An 18,721-nucleotide genomic window follows, 5' to 3' on the forward strand; every position below is an offset into this window, starting at 1 on the left:
ACATTTAATTTGAGAATCATTGAACATTTAAAGAGGACATTTTATGAAATGAAATCGCCTCCTAGACCTACACAATATGAAGCACTTAATGCTTGGGAACATACAGCCCATCTTAGACAGAGAGAGAAATTTCAAGGGAGAGTCAATAAATCCATATGCCCTTGTGTGAATGCTAAATGGGATGCAGATCAGAAATCCACGACAACGGTCATTATTGAGGGAGCTAGATTATACCCTGCACTAAACAGTGAGGAAGAGGGCAAAGGTAAACACAATGATAAGAAAAAGAAGAAAGAGACAGAAGACACAGAGAAAATAGCTAAGGATGGTGACAGTGGTTCACGTGAGGATTTTATAACTGTTTTATTGTTAAACCGTCCACCCCCTTACAATGTAATACAGATTGGTGGAGTGAATCATGTACCTATAGGTGAGACTGTTGATGTGCCTACAGCACCAGTAAATATGAATCCAAGTCCAATGTGAGAGAATTCAGTAATGACAGTCCCTTCAACTTCACGTACTCTGAATGCCCCAGATGCATTGACCATTACTGTCACTAGTGGTCCTGTAGTTCCTTTGTATAAGCCTAGATCAGTGAGAAATACTACACACCCTTTTGGCTGTTCCTACTGGAACACATTCTATGGCTAGCAATTCAGTGGGCTCAACAATGGGACCAATTCCTCAGACTCCTAATGTTTCAACACAAGGGAATACTCAATATGCAAGTGCAGCCCCTACACTCAGTCACACAGGGCTTGGCCCAACTAGAAGATTCCCTCCAAAATCATCACCTTTTATCCCGCCTAGAACAACTGAGCTTCTTAAATGTTAAATAGTACCTCTAGGAGAGAGATACATATGGGAATGCCAACCTTTGACATGTCCCTTTTGAATACACCACTGAAAGCAAGTAGTGGTACCAATAGTGGAGAAATAATTCTGAATATCCTAGCAGAACAACCTGGTCTTACTGACCGAGAGTATGATAATTGGCTCAGAGGCATATATACTCCGACTGGAAGTGCAAATCCTGGATCCGTGATGGAGGGAAAATTGAGCTTCCAGTGAGAGAAATGATTATGCATGTGGCTAAATGGAAGGTAGAATTAGAAGAAAAGATAATTGGAACTCTTGACATGTCACAATGGAATGCCATACAGGATGATGAGCTGTTCCTGTGTAAAAACATTACCAGATGTGCAGGACAGTCTCATGAAATATTATCTGGATTGGCTCACAGAAATGGAATTGATTTGCAGAAATCTAAAGCCTTACAATTAAGTTATAGGTTCAGCTTTAGTGACAGAGATCTCACAGATATGAGACTGCCAAAAGGAAATTACAGAGAAAGGAATTAATTACCCATGTTCGAAAATGGAATGAGTTAGATAAATGGGAAGGTAGCTGGTAAACAAAGGAACCTAACCTTCAGATTACAAAATGCTTCCGTCTGGAACAGAGGAGGAAGAAAAGGATGTTTACAAGCTTACCATGAGAGGTGCCTGGTGATGAGTTTCTCCATATACCGTGGAGCAGGACTGATCTTGAGTCATTCACAAATGATTTCCTGAAATTAAGAGAGAACCTAGTGAAATGGCATAGACAGGTAGATCAATTTGTAAAAATATCAAACGTTTTATGGATGGATTTGGATTCCTTATTTGGCATTATGGTCCCAGGTGATGTGTGAGTTGAATGCAATGTTGCTGTGGATTGGCCTGAAGTGTAGTCGACAAGACATCCTGTATCACATGCTCCATCCCCACTGGTAATGAAAAAGTGCAAACAGGTGATTACATTTTCTGAAATTCATAACATGTCCTAAGGAAATTGAGTCAAGGTTGACAAAATGACCCAATAGTCCAAAACGTCAGTACACACTTACCAAGAAAGACGGCTGAAGGCATTTAAACAGTTCAGTGGGACAGAGACTATTGAGGCAAAGGATATGTGACATTTTGTTCACAGGTTTGTGTATGGATTGAAACCAAAGGTTAGATCCATGATTCAGCAGCATTTGATTTGCTGGCAGAGCAAGCCCATTGATACTGAGTTATGCCAAATATTGCAACAACGAATTGGAAATGAAACAAAAGAAATTAAAGGAAACGTTAATGGTAGCACAAATGAAAGCTGCACAGTGAGGTCAGAATCAACAGTTTGTTGGGAATACTGGTCCCATGAAGGGAGTGTATCAACAGAGAGTCCTGATGATGCAAGGTGGTAAAGGGTTTTAAAAGCAAGATAGAGGTCGGGTGGTCCTGATTGATCTGAGTACAGGTGTTGATATGCTGACTTTGAAGTAGACAAATCCCTACTCGCATCTCTGGTAGGCTAGGACATTGGAGGCACGAATGTCAATTTAATACTGGTAATATGGCTAATGGGAATCAGGTTCAGAATAGTGAATTCGCACAATCACAAGAAAATCATATGGTTCAGACATAGCAAATACAAAGACAGAGAGTTCATAATCCCAATGTGCCCCAAGCTCAGGTGATGCCGGTTCCACAAGCCCCAATACCACCACAAAACATAAATATCCAGAGATACCATACAAATCAAATTTCCAATGTAAACACCACTTTTTTGTGAATCAGGGTACTTCTCAACAGTGCTCTGGGATTCAAGCAGGTGATGAATACAGCTAAAACCTGTCGCAATGATGGGGCTGAGTGGTAAGGAGAATTGCGTATTTGGCGCAACTTTAAAAGTAGACCATAGTGACCCATTCATGGATGGTGCAGTAAATGGAAATCCCATCTTATTTCTCATTTACACTGATGCTACTCGCTCTACTATGAGAACAGCAGAGGTTACAACCTACCCCTCTCGGGAAAAATAATCCAAGTTGTTGGTTTTGCAAATAAGCATAAGAATAATTAATGTTTCAGAAGCAGTACCTGTCAATATAGGGTCCATTGAAGAGAATCACCGATTTGTGGTGTGTTATTTGAATCCTGTCAATCTGTTTCTCTTGTGCAAGCTGAATTACTCCTTTGACTGTACCCCAAGAAGAATTTAGTTGTAGACTCATGATGAGTACATTGCCTTTAATCTTATCAGACAGAGATCAGAAATTAGACTGTACTCCATGTTGACAAAAGACAATCTGCCCAAGAGCTGAGAGACACTGTGTTCCCAGGAGCCTTAGATTTTTCAGGGAAGAACATAGGTCTTATTAAAGTTGGCAAACCAGTCTGCATCACAGTGAAGCCTAATGATGACTACCCGATAATTCCTCAATACAATCTGACCCCTGAAACCATTGCTGGGACTACTCCTGTGATTGACTCAATGATTGAGCAAGGCCTTCTGAAACAGATTATGGGAAGTCCATGTGACTCACCCATCATGGGTTTACAGAAACCTAGTGGAAAGTATTGCATTGTCCAAAACCTGCGAAAGGTTTAGTCCATTGTTGTTCCTTGTTGTCATGTATTACAGAATTCAGCTATGATTTTGTTTCAGATTCCATGTAAGGATGTGTGGTTTTTTTCTTGTGGAGTTTTATATAGAGCAAACTAGACTCAAAGGTATCAGAGTGCTTTATATGAGAACCAGTTATGTTACCAATGGACACATTCATTTTTATTAGGCACTGGGCAATTATGTGATTTGCCCAGAATCACAGAATGTTGAATGTCCCTGCTGAGACGCGAACCTGGTTCCCCAGCTGTGAGGGCGACTGCCCTAGCTATTAGGCCACATTCTCTCTGTCACTGATTTGTGTCAAACCTTTTTCTCTATATTACTGCACAAGGATATCCAGTTTATTTTCGATTTCCGTTTTGGCAGCCGTGTTTTGGCATGGTGCCGAATCCCACAAGGGTATACGGAGAGCCCATAAATTTTCAATCAGATATTACAAATAATCTGGAGTCTCTGGTAATGCCCTGTCACTCAGTTCTAGTTCAGTACATTGATGATCTATTGGTGGCATTAAATATGCAGGAGGCTTGCAAGGGAGACACAATTGCCTTGTTGAAACACTTAGCTGAGAATGGGCATAAATTGTTTCATATAGTGCTCTTAAATAAAGTTAGTAGCCATACTTACACTTGCTTATTCAAAAGGATTTACTGAATGCTTCATTTAACGAGACCCTAATGCACTGATCATTCATATTCATTGGTGTTTATGTGTGCATTCACATCTTAAATGGGCACTTTTGCTAGTAATTTAAGTTGGCAATCTAGGCCTATAATTGTTCATGCTGCATAAATACTGGTTTTCATTTTCTGCTAACATGACATTTTTTGCAGGTATTAACATGCATTGTTAGTTGTGGAATAGATACATCACTGTACTAGAGATAGAGAAAAAGTCTGGGAAGAAGACCTTGATGAACGAACATGGAGGGCCCAGATGTTTACTGAAAGGATGATGATGCTTTAGAGAGATGAGTAGAGTAAGTAGAGAGTAGAGGATGATGGGATGAAGAGAGGCAGTTGGTGAGCAAATACACGATGGTGGGGCAGAGAGTGAGAAGAGGAGGTATGAGGTAGGGCACAGTGGGAGGAGGGGGTGAGATAGAAAGAGAGAAGAATTGTGAGGTGAAAAGAGACAGATGGGGAGTGAGAGTCAGAGTCAGAGAGAAGAGAAGGCTGAAACTCCTTGTATGTAGCACGTACAAAGATGGATTTAAATCCAGCCGTCAGTAAGTATTAATTGTTTGAATCCCATATACACATGAGCAATATTTCTGTATTGTTGAGGCATCGGTAACACTTGGGAAAATTCTTTATTTTGAAAATAAGAAAGTCATAATTTTGGATGTAAATATCTTGTCCTCAGTCTGAGCCTGATACATGTAGATCCTTTAGTATAGTGACAAGCCGGGGAGTTGATTTGTCTCAGAAGCAACATTCGCTGCTAAAATGTGAGGCTTCTCAGTGACACGGAATTCCTCATCATTATACTCTGTTCCATGGCTCAAATGTGCCATCTCCTTTGATTAGCTTCCTCAGCGAGGAACCTGCTTCCCTCCCCCCCCCCCGACTCAAACGCTCACTTTGCTGTTACTGCCATGGATTGTCCCCTTTTTTCTTTGATTTCATTAATTTTGACAAGACAACCGAGTGAGCATTGTTATTAGGTTAAGATCCAAAGGAACATTCCTCATTCTGGGGCTTGATGCAACCTTTATTATTGGTGAGTTTCCAAGAGCAAAAGGAGAAGGAGAAGCCTCCTAGTTGCCATGCTATTCTCCTTACATTTTACTCCAATCTCTGACAAGGTTTACAAATATTCAAATTGGATTCATAGTAGTTTTATCAGATTTTCATATTAGGATGCACTTCCACAGGAAACAAGCAGCTGATCTCATATAGCTATTATACACTGTATAAGAGTAATAGTATAAGAATGTGTCATCCACATCCGGTTATTCAAATTATACTACCTATTTTGGTCTGGGTTCACATTACTATTGTCTGTAGACTTATTGTGAATAATTGTTTAAAATGTACACAGTGAGGAGTTTGGCCTTCCTCAGAGAAGCATTCCTTTCTCACTTTAAACTATTGGCTATTTGCTGAACCTTTATGTCTCCTATGGCTTGTTTGAATTTCATGAGAGACTATTTTGCACCTTAAAAATACACTGAATTATGAACTATTATATCCTTTATCTTGTACACACATTGTTAGCAAAAGCAATCTTCTTTTGTTATTTCACTGCAGCCCACACACATGCATTCAAGCACGCAATTCATCTGCTTAAGTTCTAACAAAACGCACATTGGCAAAGCCAATTTGTCTGGCTTTAGTTTGGTAGTGCATGAAAACACAGACATGTAAAAATTCAGGGGCAGATTTACAAGAAAGTGCCGCAGCGCGGCACCACAAGTCCTTTGGCTGCGCCACGCTGGGACACTTTCAAAGCACAGGAATGCAACATATTTACAATAATATGTCACATTCCTGTGCTCTCCTCTGCGCTGGTGCACAAACAGCTTGCATGTGCCGGTGTAGGCACCCTTGCACCATGGTGCAAGGATGCCTGCGTCATGGAGAGATTGTTTTTGTGCAGGAAGGAGAACCTTCTGTACTAAAACAATCAATGCAGGCGTTTTCCTCTTTCAATGTGTGATGTAGAATGCAGCATGCATTGAAAGAGGGAAAAATGAGGAGAAATGAAAACATTTCTCCTCGTTGCGCCACGCTACGCCACCCCTAGGGTGGCGTAGCATTCGGACGCATTTCCAGGTTTACAATTCCTCGTAAAACTGGAGATGTGTCAGTTTCCATGGGTGTCACGTGGGAACACCCACAGCAACACCCATGTAACGCCCCTTTCACGCAAAGTGTTGCGTGTAAAGGGTTTCGATTCGATTCGAATATCTTTATTCGATTGTATTCTTTACAATCATAAAAGTTCATTTCACAAACATACAATCATAAACATATTTCAGAAATATACAGTTAAAAAACAAACCATCCAAGTCAGTTGTGAGACAGCACAGTTAAGAGACAAGGTAAGTTACAAAGTTATTATGAAACCAGAGCAGCAGACAGAATAAACAAGTTAAGAATATAAATAAATGTACAAAGTTAAAAATGATTAAAAAGTACAATGATAGTAGCAGCATGATTAACCCTCCATACTTTTCCTGAAAATAATGGCTAGTTTAAAAAAACTGCATATAAATAAAGTGCAGTCGCAGTTCAGGAGTTGAAGGTAATAAAGAGCTGGTTTAGTCTGTGTAAAATTTAAATCTTTTAGACAAGGCTTTAAATATAACTTCCGTGGTACTGTATAATAAGGACAAATAAATAAAAAGTGCTCAAATCTTGCGGAGACTTCCCATCGCAGCCGCAAGCAGGTAGCACTTGACCTCGATGGGCCCCTCTCGGTATTGCCAACAGGAGGTGAAATAAATCGAAGCGGAACCGTGTCAATAAATAGCGTTCATAGCCGGACATAGGCCATGATAGATATGGTTCCATACATAGACATGTTTTAAGTAGGGCATGTTTCCTAACACTGTCTTTCAACAGTTCGCCCTCCTCCCGGGCAAAATACCTAATAGACGAAAATGATTTTTTCACAAAAATAACATCAGCTCTAGTTATGGAGTTTGGGGCTGAGAACAAGTCTGGCCGTCCCATTTCAGTGAGACGGTCGTTAATATACCTCAGCCATGGGACCTTGAACCTGCCATCCCAAGTTAAGGCTTCTTTTAATATATCATGAGTGAGAGGTATGTCGTTGTTTAGCCAGGAGTTCAGCCAACATAATAGGGGATTTACTGCTAATCTGTCACTAAGAAAAGGTACACCTAGCTCCTCGTGAACCGAGAAATTTCCGGCTCCCCTTGGCAGCCTCAAAACCTTCTTAAAAAAATTATTTTCTGCGATCTCCAGGGCTCGCGTCTGGCTATAGCCCCAGAGCTCACTGCCATTACAGGCAGTGGCAACGCTCTTGGCTTGATAGAGTTTAAGCAAAGCAGCCACCGGGCTATTGCCCATTTTTCTAGCAAACCCAAGTATGGCTGCATTGGTGCGTGTTACCTCGCCCTTCTTTTTTACAACAGCTGGGCCCCAGGTTAATTGATCATCGAGGAGAACCCCGAGATATGAGAAGGTTTTAGAGTTTGGGATTTTTTCCCCATTTATGGTGAAAGAGTTAGGTTTTCGCGACCCATGGCCCATTTTCATGACATAAGACTTTGAGTTATTAATGCTTGAGTCTCGAGACCTCATAAAATCATAAAATGAGTTTAGAAGTGACTGAAGGCCGATTGTTGTCCTTGAAATAAGGACGGCATCATCCGCGTAGAGCAGAACTGGGACGCCTTTTCGGCCGACATAGGGGTAATCCGCTCCTGTTCTTATCAGGTGATCCTCCAGCTCATTAATATACAGGTTAAACAAAAATGGTGCTAGGATACACCCTTGGCGGACTCCCCGATTAATTCTAATGTCACCTGTCACTTTCAAGTCTTGGGTGTAACGGACATTAGCTCTTGTATCTGAATGCAAGTCAGCCAATACATGAATTAGATTCTGCTTGACGCCCATCTTTAGCATGATGTCCCATAGTTTACCTCTATCCACACAATCAAAAGCAGACGATAGGTCCATAAAAGCCATGTGAATGGTTCCCTGCCGGGACAAGGTGTATTTGCCTACAATCAAGTATAGGTTCAGGCATTGAGTTATTGTTGAATGGCCAGGTCTGAAACCATATTGTATTGAGGATATAACATTGTTCGCAGACGCCCATGTTATTAGCCTATTCAAAATTACCCCACCTACCACTTTTGCTACAGAATTAATTAGAGATATTGGCCTGTAGCATAGCGGACTACTACAGTCGCCCTTTTTAAACACAGGAACTATGGTTGATTGTCCCCAAGACTTTGGGCATCCGAAAATTGCAGCTGCATTTATCACCTTTGTGAGAACAGGGGCCCATAACGAGATACGAGATTTAAAAAGATCCGGAGGCAAGCCATCCGGGCCTGGTGCCTTATTACCAGTTAACCCTTGGATAGCCTTTTCTATTTCATTGACTAAAAAACATAGAGAATTCTCATTTGGTGTTAAAAAGTCATATACTGTCTGTTGTTCATCACTTTTAAAAATTGCACTAAAATGGGTAACCCAATCTACCTCTGAGATGTTTGTACCTAATGCAGTATCACTCGGGTTGTCAAACAAGGGTTTGTTGACAATTTCCCAAAATTTACTGCTGTTGCCCAGAACTGAGGGATCAAGCAAGGACTCCCAGGTATAGGCTTTTATTTCCTTTTTCCGTTTAACAAGAGTTTTTTTATATATCAAACGGAGGTTTTTAATATGACCTGGGTCTCTGGGTTTAGTTTTTAACGCCTTTCTTAGATTTCTACTTGCCGAGGAGCATGTACGATCAAACCATTTGGGGTTGTTTTTAACTTGCCCCTTCACTGAGACTGATAACATCGACCCTACTGTTGTCACTATACCTTCGAAGATAGCTAAAATTTGCTCTGGGGGCGTACATGTTGATACACAATCCATTAGATCCCTGCCACATATCTTGTTAATTTCTTTGTAGAAATTTTCTTGGTTTACCAAATGCCATTTCAGGCGACGTTTACCATTTATACATTTTAAAGTACCCGCATCTTCACAGTGTTTTCGCTGTTCAAATACACCCCCGTTCAATTTAATAGAAAGGGGGTTGTGATCACTGTAGATGTTTGTTTGGATGGTAAAACTAGAAGCCTGATTGACAAGGTCGGCAGATAATAGTATATGATCTATAAATGATCCAAGACCTGAGCCTTTAAATGTTGGAACATCATAGACTTTGGTCTCAGGGACCAGTGACATAGCTACTAACAAATTATTTTCGATTAGCAAGTCGTTTAAATGTGACCCATGCCTAGTATGACGAAAGTGGAATCCATCCATGCTGTTACACCCCAGGATTCCCATGGGGGTGTCTCGAGGGTTACCGCAGGGATGCACATTAAAATCTCCTACAATCAATACATTACATGGCAATGTGCCTGGTCCTTCTTTCAACAATTCATTCAGTGACAGTATATTACACTCCCCTTGGCTAGTTATAGCATTATAAAAGTTAACTAGAGTTAGAGCATCTTTGCCTCTCTTCAGTACAAGCATTTGAATGTTACAGTTTACAATTTGTTGGCTAGTTATGTCACACAAAAGAGCCAAATTAACAAAAATAGCGAGACCCCCCTTTGCTCTGCCAATAGCTGAGGGGGCTGCTGGCCTAAGGAAGCTTTGATATCCTTTGATGAAGGCGTTATTTCCTTCCATCCATGTCTCTTGGAGGCATATAATTGCATATTTTTTAACAAAAGCAAGCCAGGCAGAATCACATATTTTGTCAGCCAGGCCTGCTACGTTCCAGGAGACTAGACTCACGTTACAAACATCACCGTTCTCTATATCGATTGCAACCTCGGTGACGGTGGGATCTAATATCCGGTTTGGTTGTTCAATATTTATAACTCCCACAGTTTCTACTGTAGGAGGTTGTGAGTCTACATGGGTTGGTTGAAAGTTAAAAGCTTCGGGCTGATAATGCAGTGTACTAGTGTGCTCAAAACCAACTAGTTCAGGACTAGCTAAAAACAGATCTGTGACTGATTCTATAGGGTTATTACTATCTGGTTCAGTAAAAGGGAGGGGAAAGTTATCAACATGGACAGAATTACTTGGCTTAGAGTCGGTGGACGTAGATGTAACTGATATATCGGACAGTCAATCGACCCCCTCCAAGCCATTTTGCTCATAAAAAACATCGAACCTGTTTGAGGTAGGTACATTATAATGAATATTGGGATATGTTAATCGAGGTTGATTACGATGATTGTATAATCCGTTTGAGTCCTCCCATCTCTCGTGATAAGTTGTTGGGTGGTTAACTTTTCTGGACACACCTAATGTATCACTTCTGAGGTGACTTTGATCTCTTATAGTATAATGGTCGTAATTCCTTAAAGTTGCACCATTATAGTTTGGATTACGGATAGCGTAATTTGCCTCGTCCTCAATGATAGGATGTGAATAGCTATAATTTTTTGAGGGGTAAAAATATCTTAGATCCTTAGTACGGATTAAACTGTGAATCAGATCGTCCTTCCAACTGGTAATATGCCTTACTGCACGGTTGTCATCAAAGGTAACAACAATGCAGTCACCCTCAGTTGATTTAAATCTATGGCCCACCCAGTCGACCCTCCTAACGTTTGTAATCTTGCCACTAATGTGGCGAGGGATCGGTCTGTGGGCGGTTAACCAGTGACTTACTTTGTTTTTCAGATCCCCATATCTCTCCACCTTACCCGTTTCTAATTGCGGTACACCTATCATCACTATGGTGTAGAGTTGGGATTCAGGAGGGAGGTTAATGTGAATGGGTTTCTTATTTTGTTGGGGCTGCGTGTATGTTTGCGCTGATCGTGTGTTAGAGGTTAGTGATACTATTGGTGTAGGCCTATCAGGCTCAACCTGAACATCAAGTGGGGCGGAAGATATACCTTCCGTGGCCCATTCGCACTCGTCACTGCCAGCTGAGGGGCCCGGCAAAGTAGTGGTCATAGTCGAGGAAATTAATACATTTTTATGTATACTTGTATGTTGTTTTGGGTTAATCTGATATTTAGCATTCGATAGAGTGGGGGATTTTGAATTATGGCCCACGGTTTCTAGGTTATCTGTCTGGGTGAAGGTATTAGTACATTTGGGCATGCTAGTAGAATCCTTATTTTGAAATTTGTTAAGTTTCATTAGGGTTTGTTCTATACTAATAATTTTCTCACTTATAGGCTGAAAAAGGGATCTGATCAACTGTTCCAGATCTGTCAGATATAATTTATCTGTTACACACACCTCTTCAGTCTGTGTTGTCTCGTTTATAACAACTTTGTTATTCTTTGGCAAATTTTCGGTGAGCAATGATACAGCTTGCTCTGTGCATGTTGTAATCATATTAGAGGTACTGGTTATTGGTTTAGCCAATCTGAAGTTTAGCCATACGTCTTTTGCTGAAGTTTTTTGGTTACCTATGGGTTTGTACGTCTTCCTCATAATAGATTTTGATTTTTTTTTCTTTCCATAACGCCGTTTCTCTATTTTTGGAGAGGGAGATTTATCTGCATCTAATGTGTTGATTAAAGGGGAGCTTTCTGCAAGTACAACCCCTGGGGAGTTCAATGACATGTTTCCTGAGTGTAATGAACATGGGTTAACCACACCATTAGGAACAAATAGGGGACTTCCTTCAATGCTGATTGGTGGAATGAGTGAGGCTGAAGACATATTATTTCTACAGCTTTTACCATTAGGCAACCCCGAGAAGGACTGCAGTAAAAGTGAATCCTCTGCACTGATAATAGACTCCACGGTGTTATTCTGCACTGTAGTATGCATTGAGAGGTTTGGGAAACACAAGTTTGGGGTCAATGAGAGACGTCTCTCTGTGTTTTGGATTGCATCAGCAACCACACCAATGGTTTTTTGTAACATTAGGTCTATGGCTGTGAGGGATGGTAGTGGTGTTACTGGATCAGGCTTATTTCTAGTAGTTGATCTAGTCGCCATGGTGGTCTTTCTAGCCTTCGTCATTTTATACTAGTTACCCAACTCAGTAACGATACAATGTAATACAAATACCGAGTTGACACTAATTAGAATATACAGGACACACAGACTGCTAATATACATATAGATATAACAGTAATATCACCTCAATGCTTTGTCCCGGCCTGATAATAGTTGTTAGGGGGATGGCCCGTCCCATCTCCTTTGGTCCCCTGAGGGCCACAGAGGGCCCGCCCTTTGCCTGGGCTTAGCCCGGCGGAGACCGCGCACGAGACCGCGACGCGGGGAGTGACTCAAGTTTTAAAGCGCCTCCTGGCGCAGCTTCCGGGTTGTTGGGGGCCAGGGAGGCTGGGTAATGTAGTTCTGTCCCCCGTTTCTCCACACAGCGGCCACGCGATAGAAGGCGCGGCGGCGGGAGGGAGGGGGCGCCAAGGTTAGTGGTCTCAACACCTCACTGGCAAACACAGGATAAGGTTCAGCAGGGGCAGCCAGGCACACTGCAAATGACGAGGCACCCGCTCCACCGGGAGTGACTCAAGTTTTAAAGCGCCTCCTGGCGCAGCTTCCGGGTTGTTGGGGGCCAGGGAGGCTGGGTAATGTAGTTCTGTCCCCCGTTTCTCCACACAGCGGCCACGCGATAGAAGACGCGGCGGCGGGAGGGAGGGGGCGCCAAGGTTAGTGGTCTCAACACCTTGCTGGCAAACACAGGATAAGGTTCAGCAGGGGCAGCCAGGCACACTACAAATGACGAGGCACCCGCTCCACCGGGAGTGACTCAAGTTTTAAAGCGCCTCCTGGCGCAGCTTCCGGGTTGTTGGGGGCCAGGGAGGCTGGGTAATGTAGTTCTGTCCCCCGTTTCTCCACACAGCGGCCACGCGATAGAAGGCGCGGCGGCGGGAGGGAGGGGGCGCCAAGGTTAGTGGTCTCAACACCTCGCTGGCAAACACAGGATAAGGTTCAGCAGGGGCAGCCAGGCACACTGCAAATGACGAGGCACCCGCTCCACCGGGAGTGACTCAAGTTTTAAAGTGCCTCCTGGCGCAGCTTCCGGGTTGTTGGGGGCCAGGGAGGCTGGGTAATGTAGTTCTGTCCCCCGTTTCTCCACACAGCGGCCACGCGATAGAAGGCGCGGCGGCGGGAGGGAGGGGGCGCCAAGGTTAGTGGTCTCAACACCTCGCTGGCAAACACAGGATAAGGTTCAGCAGGGGCAGCCAGGCACACTGCAAATGACGAGGCGTGTAAAGGGGCCGTATTTACAAGGACAGGAAAAGTGATGCAGGGTGGCTTTTACTGTCTTATGGGGCAGTGAACAGCGCTGCTGGTGCGTCATGAAAAGTGACGTATTAGTGGCTCAAGGGGCTTGTAAATCTGCCCCTCAGTTTATGTCAAATAACACAATAAAGCCAGAACTTTTAGCTTTGTCAATACTTGTTTTAATTTGGGCTTACTTGCCTATTGTGGAATTAAAGCACTTGACTTGAGCCCAGGGACTCCGGAGTTCTCATGGTTGACTAGTACAGGCCTCAATATGGTCCCCATTAGCCTATGAAACGACTCACAGAAAAGCTCAAAATCTGAAGGACCTTTAAGAATGTATACCTTGAGGGTAGCATTAGACATTGCTACATGAAATTGTAGGCTGCCGTACACCAGCACAGTACCATAGACTCCCATATTAAGACGATTTAGCAGTGTGAACGGAGCAGGATGATTCTGTTGTGCTGACGTCTCATAGGAAGTCATTGGTCTAAAATAAGCTTAATGGTGTTCCACTAACCTTTGAATAAGAACCCAAACATTTCAAAAACAGCTTCAACTTTTAACCTAGTAGGTCACATGAAATGTTACCTCTTATCAACCATGAATGGGAGAAATATAACAGGCCTAGGGGAAAAAGGGAAAATAAAACTAGCCTGAGAAAGCATTGTTTCTGTCAAAGTAAAAGGTGAGTCAGAATAACCACTTTAAAATCTGATTCTATATAAGTGCTGGAGAGAAAGAGAGGTCAATAAACATCTGTTTTTCCTTTAGTGGATCATATAATACATACTCTCCTTCACAATCACCCGTCTCACACATGTCACTTCATACAAAGAAGCGCCAAAAGATAATTCTGTCTTTTGCAAATAGTGTGCCACTACGCAGATGTACTAATACGATTATATAACATTAAAATCTTTTTATCAATTCATAACAATAAAAACCAATGTCAAAGGGAATCAAATCCCATATATATTGCATACAGATACAGGGCGGTGCCCTACAGATACTACATATACAGGGAACAGAACGTAATGAAAGAAAACTAAATATAAAAAATAGAAGAAAGAGAGTATCAACAAGACAATACACTTTATCATCAATAAAACCTATCAGTGACACTGTAAAGTTAAGGCTGGAACTCGATATGTTAGAAATATTTCATCTGTTGTGCCAACCAACGTCACAGATTAGGAGTCAACGGTGTCTACACATTTCAATGATAACGTCCTGGTGTGAACCATCTTTATCAAGATGTAATATTGACTCCCAGAGTGCATATGTAAAACCAACCAGTATTTAGACCAGTGAGAGTTTGAGCAGGCATATGTGAATATGTGATAACTATTATAGTTGAAACATATCAGTGAGGAATGAAATCATTACCCAACAAGGCAAATGGTAATAAAGGTGATGTTCCTGTATACATTTTCAAGCATAGTTGTTTAGAGAGCCTGTAGACCTACTAACACATTTCTCATGGGTTGTCACCAAGAAGATGGAAGGAGGCAACCTGAATGGGTTTGGTGGTGGAAAGTCTCTTTCTTCTAAGGAGCGTATCACAAGGGAGGTGAAACATACCCCAACTCACTCATATCCAATAAAGATGTAAAATAAAGGTATCAGTGGCATAGAATGTTCTTAGAAGAAACAATATCCAGACTACCTTCCCAAAAAATAAGGGACTTCAATGTGTGATCCGGATTTCAGCACCCCTCAAGTCAAAAAAGCAATATTTTTAGATTAGAAAATAAATATATCACTTACAAATGTACAACCTGGGAATCAATCAGGTATACTCTGAATGAGCCATAAGGCAGTGGAGTTTTGTACAGGATCAAAGCATGTGTACAATAAAAAGCTGAATGGAGGGCACACTGGATTCTGAGAGTAAAGGTGGACAATATCCTCATTGAGTCTAGAGTTTTAAGAGGTGTATGTTCTGTGCTTTGCTGCATTGGATGAATATTAGGGTAGTGTTGATAGATATAAGGTGGTTGTTCCAGATCCTGGTTGCACCAACTAACAGGCTTCATTTCCATGATTTGTTTAAAAACTTTGTTGCATGTCTTTATTTCCAGTATGATGGTGTCCTTGCTGGGGGTGTAACAATTAGCCACTACAGGTGGTGTGTTTGTGAGCCAGACTGGAGGGAGTGTCAGTTGTGATAAGTTTTAGGTGATAATGCAAATGGTTTTGAAGAAGTTGTGGAATGGGAAGGATAGCCATTTTAGTCCCATCTGGATAGGGTATGTGGTTATATGCCTTCAGGTCCTTGATGAGGCATGCTATGGTGTGTAGAATTACATTAGGGATATCGATATTGAGTCTGTGTAGCCACCAGGGCCAGACTGGCCATCGTGGGAACCGGGCATTTCCCCGTTGGGCCGCCAGGGTGGGGGCCAGTTTTAGGTCTCCGTGGGGCCGAATTTGTTATAGGGATTTTTTGCAGCATAGCTGCAATATCGGCCCTGTAAAAAAATCGGCTGAAACCGGCCCTGGCATAGAGCTCGGCCACCCCCGAGCACTTTGCCAGGGCTGGTTTTGCTTCCCAGTCCGGCCCTAGAATCCACATCATCCAAATATAAGTGTACAAGGGTGTGAATGGCAGTTTTGAAGTCTCTTTCTGAGAGGTATCATTTCAATTACTTCCGCAAAGACAGCTGATACCATCTCATTTTTTTCTTGGCAATGTGTTCCTTGAATGTATTGTCAGAGTCCACGGTGGATCAAAGTGACATAGCTTTAAAGATGGGATTCAGATCTTCCCATGTTCCTGTCCTTGCACCAGGTGTGGACAAGTTGCTTATTATTCATTGTGAATAGTAAGAACTCTCTGTTGGCGTGGTTGAACGTAAGGTAGGTGCTGGACATCAAAGTCTGAATGAAGTGCCTGAGACATGTAATTCTGGACCAGAGGAGGATTTACAGCAGAATTGTAGTTGTCTGTGTATTGGTAAATTATGAAGCTGCTATCAGTGAGTAGAGTCCCATAGAGCTCTATTTTGAGGATGAAGATGATAGAAAACAACATGAAACCATGGGGGCTCTGCACATGATATGGAGTGTCTGGGACCTGGAGGTGCCCATATGAACAAATTGGCATTTGGTGGATAGGTAGGAGAACCAGTGAAGGAACTCTCATTCTAGATGTCAGGGTCTGGATAAGGGTGGCGTGATGGGCAGTTTAAAATGTTTCTGATAGGTGTAGAAAAGTCAAAAGGTAGAGATCACCATTTTCTGTGGTTAGAAGAGTACTATAGAGGGATTTGTAATGTAGCTGTCTCCATGAAGCAACAAGATCTGAAGCCAGAATGGTAGTCATGCAGTCAGTGGTTGGCATTGAAGTAATCTTGGAGTTGTGCATATACTGCTTTTATTCAATGCTTTTTCTGATGAAGATTAGGTGAGTGGTGGACCGGTAAATGATAAGGTCATCATGGTGTATTGTTTATCCATCAGGATTGGTAGAATCTAGCAGATCATACCAAAGTCTAGGAATATGCCATTGTGTGGGAGGATTTGGTGGAGAATAGAGTTGGAAGAATATCTCTAGAGAGGGATATGATGAAGGACAAGGGTAAGACATAATTTTAATTGGAGGTGGCTGTGAGGGAACTATGGGTGTTGACTAAGAGGGCAAGAGGCGGGAGATTGAAGTATAAGGATTGTTTGATACAGCATGGGGTTGGATGAGAGGAGAATCATGATGTTGCAGATGTACATTCCAATCTTCTGTATTCTTTCACAAAGGTGGAGAATAATGGCATTGCACTTGTAATGTAATGTAATGAGGTGCTTATATAGCGCTCTATCATCCAACAGGTATCCTGGCGCTTAAAAAGGAGAGTCCCCAACAGAAGTTAAATGGGGCAGCCGAGGTGTGAAACAGGAAGGGAGGAAAAGAGAGATAATATCAGAAGGAAAAATTACTCCAGCCTAGGGAATAAAAAAGGTTTCAACTTTTTCCTGAAATCCATAAGACTTTGGACCTGACATAGATCCAAAGGGAGAGTTTTCCATAGCCGAGAAGCAATAACAGAGAAAGATCTGCCACCTGTTCTGGACCGCCTGAACCTGACTACATTCATCAGAAATGCAGAAGCAGAGCAAAGGTTTATAGTTGGAGAATACCAGCTGAATTGTCTTTGCAGGTTCTTAGGGCCCATTCCATGAGCTGCCCTAAAGACAGTGCATAGAGCTTTGAATTGAATTCGCTGGTGGATCCGCAGCCAAGCAGAGCTTTGAATTGAATTCGCTGGTGGATCAGCAGCCAATCCAAATCTCACAAGGCTAATGTGGTTGAGGTCCCTCGCTGCCTATTTAAAACAAGTTTCGCTGCAATGGCCTGTATACTGTACAGCTTCCCGATAAGGGTATTGGGCGCACCCAGATATAGAGAGTTGCAATAATCAAGTCTGCTGAGAATTACGCATCTCACAACCTGCGTTCTAGCAGAGTTAGGCAAAAAAGAGAGGATCTTTCTCAGCACTCGGATTAGCGAGAAGCAAGTGCCAACCGTTTCGTTAACCTGAGACTTCAGTTGGAGGTCCTGATCCACCATCACCCCCAGATTGCGTACTGTGCTAGAAGGGGTAATAGGAGCACCAGTAGGGGACAGCTGAAAGATGGGTAAAACAGGCTGATCAGATCTTCTGGAAAAACACAGGACCACTTCCGTTTTAGAGCTGTTAAATTGTAACCAGTTATTCTTAAGCCACTTTGTGGTGCTAGTCATACACTCGTGAAATCTTTCCAAGGAAATGGAATCATTCCCTTCCAAGGAAAACACGAGCTGGGTATCGTCTGCGTAATTCACCACCTCCACTCCAAAAGATCTAATAAGCGGAATGAGAGGCTGCAAATAGATGTTAAAGAGCACAGGACTGATCCCTGAGCCCTGCGGACCCCCTGTCGTAAGGAAGACTTGTTAGCGGAGAACGGCTGAAGGCACACTGTCTGTGTCCTGTCTGTTAGATAATAACAAAGCCAGTTGAGTGTGCGACCGGTCACACCCTGGTCTTTAAGTCTCTCCAACAGTATACCATGGTTTACAGTGTCAAAAGCCGCTGACATGTCCAACAGCACCAAGATCACTGACTGGCCACTGTCCACCCACATCCTCATATCACCAAGCACGGTTACAAGTGCTGTTTCAGTACCGTGCTTGGGCCGAAAGCCAAATTACATCTCGTCAAGGAGCGAATACTCCTCAAGATACTGGGATAGAGACTTACTGACGATGCGTTCCAGAATTTTAACAGGATATGGCAATAAAGAAATTGGCCGATAGTTGGCCACACACCTGGGGTCAAGCGTGTATTTTTTTAGAAGAGGGTTCACAACTGCTTCCTTCCAGTTTTTAGGGACCTCCCCGTACTCAAGGATAC

This window comes from Triturus cristatus, chromosome 4_1 (assembly GCF_964204655.1).
Source record: "Triturus cristatus chromosome 4_1, aTriCri1.1, whole genome shotgun sequence".
NCBI lineage: Eukaryota > Metazoa > Chordata > Amphibia > Caudata > Salamandridae > Triturus > Triturus cristatus.